Raw genomic sequence first — 6874 nt, 5'->3', positions numbered from 1 at the left:
TCTTATCACAAGAAAAAAATACTTCTTTTCTGTTTCTTTAATTTCGCATCTATATGAGAGGATGGATGTTCACTAAACTTACTGTGTAATCATTTCATGATGTATGTAAGTCAAATCATTAAGCTGTATACCTTAAACATATACAGGGCTATGTGTCAATTATATCTAAATAAAACTGGAAGAAAATAAAGATATTCCACAGAGGATTGGCGCAGCACATTAAAGGTATGGCGTTAAATCCACCACAAGGTAAGTAGGACACCTTCTGTTCCTCTGTGAGCGGCAGGCTTTCTTGGACTGCGATAGGTCACTGCAGTACTTGGACTATTCAGTTGGCCTAGCTAAGCAGAGGCCTTGGCTATTGCTCTTTCAGAAAATAGACCAGAAGTCTCATTTTCCTTCAGAGAGACCCTGCCTAGAAATGCTTTTTAACCCTGTGCTGCTTTCTGGGAGGGGGGTTCCACAGGGCGACAGCCAGACACTTCTGGGCACGGCAGTGGGCTAGGAAACAGAAGCAATCACCCCTTCCAAAAAACATTTGAATTGAGTACCCAATGGAAAAATTGTATTTTTGTAAACCCCAAGTTTCAAATAAGAATCTAAAATGTTGCTATACAGAAAGAGATGGATGCCTGGGCAAGCTTTTGTAGCTGTCCTATCCAGCCTCAGAAAAAAATGGTGTCCTTGATGGTATGCTGATTTAGGTCATTTTGACTGGAGCTCAGCACACAGCAGCTGGTGGTAGACCTGGCTACAGAATTAGAGGAATTCAACCAACATCAGAGCGCTTCTTGGCTCAGAACATTAGGCCTAAGATTGGAAGTGACAAGGGAATAAAGGAGTCCATTCCCAGTGTAAACCATCCTCAGATATGCAGTCTCAATGGAAGAAAATGGCCTCTAATCTAGAAGCCCGTCAGTAGGTGGTATAAAAAAACAACTTGTCTATCTATGGAAGAAGAACTTGTCCTGAAGTTTGTAAAGGTTGTAGAAGTTTAAACAACTTCCTAAATCAACATCTGTAAATGGAAGTTCACCTTTGGGTTAAATTAAGCTTTATAAGCTTGTGTTTATAGAAGAATGTTGTAAGACTAATTTTTAAATTTGTCTTGTGCTTGATTGAATTTTTCCTATTATTGATATTATAATATTGAAGGTGATTTCCCGTTTTTGTAAATGGCCAAAAACATGATTTGTGAGGATGGTAATTAAGGTCACAGCAGTCTGTTTTAGAATCACATGTTTAAAGGAAAATAGTTTTTCTTATTAAGTTGTTCAACAAGCCTATATTCTAGAATCCCAACACTCTGTCTAGAACCTGTGTGGCCATGGTCTAGAGCCACCTATGGGAGCAGGTGTGCCTCAGGAACCCCCAGAGATTTAAACAGAGATCCTCAAGTGCAATCTGTATCTCCATCTCTCCCAAGGGATGACCTCATTTAAAGAAAAAAAAGTTTAAAAGTATAAAGTTGGGAACTGGAGCCTTGGTAAAGGTAAGCTGTTTTTCCAGAGGTTTAATCTTGTCCTTAATAGATTGTCCCTCACTGTGCAGCTTTTGCTTGAGGGACGAGGTGTCTATGTTGGTCTTGAACTATTCTGAGGGCTGTTTGTGTCCCTGCTCTGGTTGCTCTCTGAGGTATTCTTTGCCACTCTTCATGCTGTGAAAAAAGAAAAAGGTAACTGATCTGTAGAGGAAGAGAAAGTGATTTGAGAAATGTGACTTCTTGAGCGATTACTTCTGAACTTGGGAGTGTGTTCTCAGTCAGGCCCATCTGCTTCCTGGGAGGGCAGAGGAGATGAACTGCTTTAAGATGTAGAAAACTTGCACCTTCATTTACCTCAGCTTTCCATGCTGGAGACCGTGCAGAGCCCTAGAGGCTGAGCTGCTCCCGGGCCTTTGGCTACAATGTGGGGCAAAGCCCAGAACCCACACTGGCCACTCTGCAGCCAGAGAAATGGGCCCTTTTCCAAGGTATGCAATGGCGTGCTGACTCATCCCTGGCCTTCCATGTGAGCCAGGGGTTGTAAAAATAAAGGATGAAAGGATGCTGTATCTTACAAAAGTATATTAAATCGAGTAAATGTCCCTGTTCTTTGTTGAATATAGCATGTTATGAAAGGGCTTTGCAGCAGTTATTCTCAGACTTGTTACGTAAAAACAAGCCATGCGTGGTCTAAGACAGGGCTGCCCAATAGAACTGTGATGATGGAAATGTTCTGTATGTGCCCTATTCCAATATGGAAGCCACTAGACATACATGATTATGCAACACTTGAAATGTGACTAGAGAGACGAGCAGAATTTTATTTACGTTTAATGGCTACCTGTGGTTAGTCACTACTGTACGGTACTGGATATCACAGGTCTGGGAGATCACATCTTTTTATGTACTTTGTTGCTGTTTATTCATTTTACAAAAAGGAAGTTTTTATGTGAAATTGTGTATAGAATTGCTTTGGACTGCTGTTCTATCAAGAACTTAAATTAAGTACAGTGTCTAAGAAGCTATGTCCATTGCCTGCCTACATTGTGCCCTGAGCCTTGAGAGTTCTTGTCCTCAGTGGAGAATTCTGTGACTGATGTTCACTGCCATCAAATACGCACTCTTCTCTCCCTACATACCCCACCTAGAGGATGCGCAGTCTCCTCAGCAGAGTCCACATCAAGGCTGTGTGCGTGACCCAGTGATGTACGCCATGGCCAAGAACACATCTCCAACAGCTAAATCCACCCTGTAATAAAGCTTTACAAAGCACCACTTAGTTCTTGTATCGCTTTCACCATGGTCCTCACTACTGCCTTTCACCCTTATCATCTGGGAGGCCTTCTCTCAATATGAGTTTATCCACGTGAGACGAATTGGTTGGATATTGGCAAACATCCAGTTAGATGGCTGTGTTTATTTGAAGTGCTGCCTCTACCAAGGTGGGTATTGGGCAAGGCCTGGGTGTTGGGTGCTATAGGGAACGTAAGGATGTGTGCCCACAAACATCCCACTTCTGAAACCACAAACAGAGGGACATTGTCTGATAAAAGATTTCTGAGTCACAGCCAGTGAGTGGCAAGAGGCAGTCTGGGAGAGACTGTTTGGATGCCAAAACACTGGCATAGCAGCAACGTATCACGTAACAGGGTCTCCTGAGAGAGGTGGTCTCTGAGCTGCCTTGCCTCTAAAATAAAGCACTGGTTGCATTTTGAGGATTTAAATGAACATTTAAACTAACAGCATTTTCACAACTTTTTTTCTCATTATTTGGTAGTCCGTTCTTTTGGTCTATCCTGGATTTAAGTATGTGGCAGCTCCTGATTTAGCACAACATTATGAATTAAGTTTAATCTAATATTTCATGGGGTTTCACAATAAACAGCGTAGCTTGCACGGGTAAATTAAGGCCCCCATCTCAACTACCGCTGAGGACACAGAGGAAACAAGGCAAGATGATTATAAGTTAACTGAGTGGTACAGGCATGAAGTGCTCCCCCCTAGAGTGGGCTCTCCTTGTGAGCTCAGCTTCTCAGAAGCTTTGAGGTGGAGGTAGACTGGAGCTGGACCTTGGAAGGAAGTCGTGGCACAACTGGCTAGCACTGGCAGGTAGGAAATTGTAGGTATAAAGTCACAGAAGGAGAACCCCACTGGTGTTTAAGAAGCAAAGTGAGAGGATCAGTAGGCAGAGCCAGATGGCTCATGTAGAAAGTTAACGGCTAGAAAGAAAGGTTACAGTCACGTTACAAAGGAAGAAGGGACTCAACTTTGAGTTCTTACCTGTGTATTTAATCTTCACAGTAACTCCATAATGAAGGCTGATGTGTTAACCAGAGAATGCTTGGTGGGAAAAACAGAATCCAGTCTGCGTTGGCTTAAGCCAAAGGCAATTAATCACAAGATCCCAATTTGGATTGGTACTCTCCCAGTGTCAGTCAACTGTAGTCAAGGAGGCAGAGTTATACTACACAAATGTGGCTACCAGGGACCCTATGTATATATAAATGGCTACTGTATTGAACAGAAAAAAAGTTAAGAATACATATTGTAATCTCTAGAGCAACTGCTAAAATATAATGCACAGAAGTATAACTTAAAATCAACAGGTAAGTTAAAATGGAATTATTTAAAAATTAAAATTAAAGGGATAAAGAACAGGGGTATAGATAAAATTTGATTGGTCATAAGCTGATAATTGTTGAAACTGGGTGATGGATACATGGGGATTCATTATACTATTCTATCTTTGTAAATGTTTAAAATTCCCCATAATAAAAAGTTTTTAAAATGGATGTATTTCATACAGAAACTAAAAGGTCCCTTGGTTCTTCTGTTCCAGTCATTGTATATGCTTCACTAGATTAAAAACATTTTGAGTTCTTCTCCTGCAATGAAAGCAAAACCACCCAGGCCCATTAAGTAGAAAGTTTCAGGGTCAGTGAACATTACTGTCATCATTGTGGTTGATTAAAAGCCCTGATGCTTGGAATCTTTCCTTGCAATTTTGATTTAGTAGGTCTGGAGTGGGATCTATGCATCTTATTTTCTACACACAATTCCAGTGACACTGATGCATGTCCACCTTTGGGGAGCACAGGAGTAACCCATATTCTGTGGATTATCCTATGCAAGCTGCCCCTTGTCATGCCTATCCTTGGCTTGGGTACTTCCCTGCTGTAGGACGCAAGCAACATAATGATGTGGCACTTCACGCAGTCTTAGCTACATCAAGGCATCGTGAAGCATCCTGCCATTTATTCTCTTTCTGTAATTCCAGCAGAGAGTCTTTTTCCTGGGCAGTTGATTTATAGTAGTGCCTATTGCCATTTTAATTGCTTTAGTTTCAAAACATTAGTATCCTTGTGAGCTTTTTCCCCATGTAACCCACTCAACCTATGCATTGTCTGAAGCCTTTGGCCAGGAATGCTCCCTTCCCCCTTCACCAGGGCCAGCTTCATGGGCATGTGACCTGTGAAGTCACACAGAGCTCCACACTCAGAAGGCCTCACACTTGGCTTAATGCTCTCCTGTTACTGCCTTGAAATTCTTAGTTTTATCTTTGAACTTGTGTTTTGTAGGTCAAGCGTGATGAGACAAGCATACACGTGAGCAGAGGAGATATGTGCAATATGTGTGTCCACTGTTCCTTACCACCTCTTTCATTTACAGCCATCGTGATTCTCGTGAGCACAGAATTCTAGTGGGCCCACCATACATGAGAGTCCAGGGAGGTTCAGAGTTAAGTACAAGGCAAGCATGTTATGTCTACAACTGAAAAAGTGGGGACACAAGGGCCCCAAAAGGTCATACTTTCTATTTGAACCAGACTTGATTTGAATGCAAAAAGAAGGTAATGGCATTCTAAGAAGCACGAATGACCATGGCACCCAAACATTCCCTTTTTTACTCATGTTACTTTCCTGTATTAGCCAACCACTTACGCTGAAATGATGACACAGAAGGAAAACATAGGGCAGCTCAAAATTTCTTTCAGTCCTTCCTTAGTCATCGGTAAGTTCAGAGTGTTGATAGAATGTGTACATATCAGGAAGTGAAATATCAGTTGAGCTACTTTTGCGTGTTGTTTCCACTGTTCTGATAAGAATGAAACATATATGCGTACAAAAGGTATAAAGTAATAATTGTGTAATTTTTGGTGATGCTGTACATGAGTTAAATGCTCTATAGAGGCACTAAAAACTGGAATAGCACAATAGAAAGAGCAATGATAAAATTAACACTAATAATTTAAAGTTCTAATTTTTCCTAGAACAGCATCACGTAGCAAACAGATAAAACACTGTAACAAGTTGTGAGAGAGACCACAGAAGAAAGGTAAAACAAATTAGTACTTTTTTTTTTAACATCTTTATTGGACTATAATTGCTTTACAATGGTGTGTTAATTTCTGCTGTACAACAAAGTGAATCAGCTATACGTATACATATATCCCCATATCTCCTCCCTCTTGCATCTCCCTCCCACCCTCCCTATCCTACCCCTCTAGATGGTCACAAAGCACCGAGCTGATCTCCCTGTGCTACGCAGCTGCTTCCCACTAGCTATCTATTTTACATTTGGTAGTGTATATATGTCCATGCCACTCTCTCACTTTGTCCCAGCTTACCCTTCCCCCTCCCTGTGTCCTCAAGTCCATGCTCTATGTCTGCGTCTTTATTCCTGTCCTGCCCCTAGGTTCTTCAGAACATTTTTTTTTTTAGATCCAATATATATGTGTTAGCATACGGTATTTTTCTTTCTGACTTACTTCACTCTGTACGACAGTCTCTAGGTCCATCCACTTCACTACAAATAACTTAATTTCGTTTCTTTTTATGGCTGAGTAATATTCCATTGTATATATGTGCCACATCCTCTTTATCCATTCATCTGTTGATGGACACTCAGGTTGCTTCCATGTCCTGGCTATTGTAAACAGAGCTGCAATGAACACTGTGGTACATGACTCTTTTTGAATTATGGTTTTCTCAGGGTATATGCCCAGTAGTGGGACTGGTGGGTCGTATGGTAGTTCTGTTTTGTTTTTAAGGAACCTCCATACTGTTCTCCATAGTGGCTGTATCCATTTACATTCCCACCAACAGTGCAAGAGGGTTCCCTTTTCTCCACACCCTCTCCTGCATTTACTGTTTTTTAGATTTTTTTGATGATGGCCATTCTGACTGGTGAGAGGTGATACCTCATTGTAGTTTTGATTTGCATTTCTCTAACGATTAGTGATGTTGAGCATCCTTTCATGTGTTTGTTGGCAATCTGTATATCTTCTCTGGAGAAATGTCAATTTAAGTCTTCTGCCCATTTTTGATTGGGTTGTTTGCTTTTTGGATATTGAGCTGCATGAGCTGCTTGTATATTTTGGAGGATTAATCC

The sequence above is a fragment of the Neophocaena asiaeorientalis genome, unplaced genomic scaffold, assembly GCF_003031525.2.
Source record: "Neophocaena asiaeorientalis asiaeorientalis breed wild unplaced genomic scaffold, Neophocaena_asiaeorientalis_V1.1 scaffold670, whole genome shotgun sequence".
Classification (NCBI taxonomy): Eukaryota; Metazoa; Chordata; class Mammalia; order Artiodactyla; family Phocoenidae; genus Neophocaena; species Neophocaena asiaeorientalis.
Note: the sequence above shows the minus strand (reverse complement) of the source record.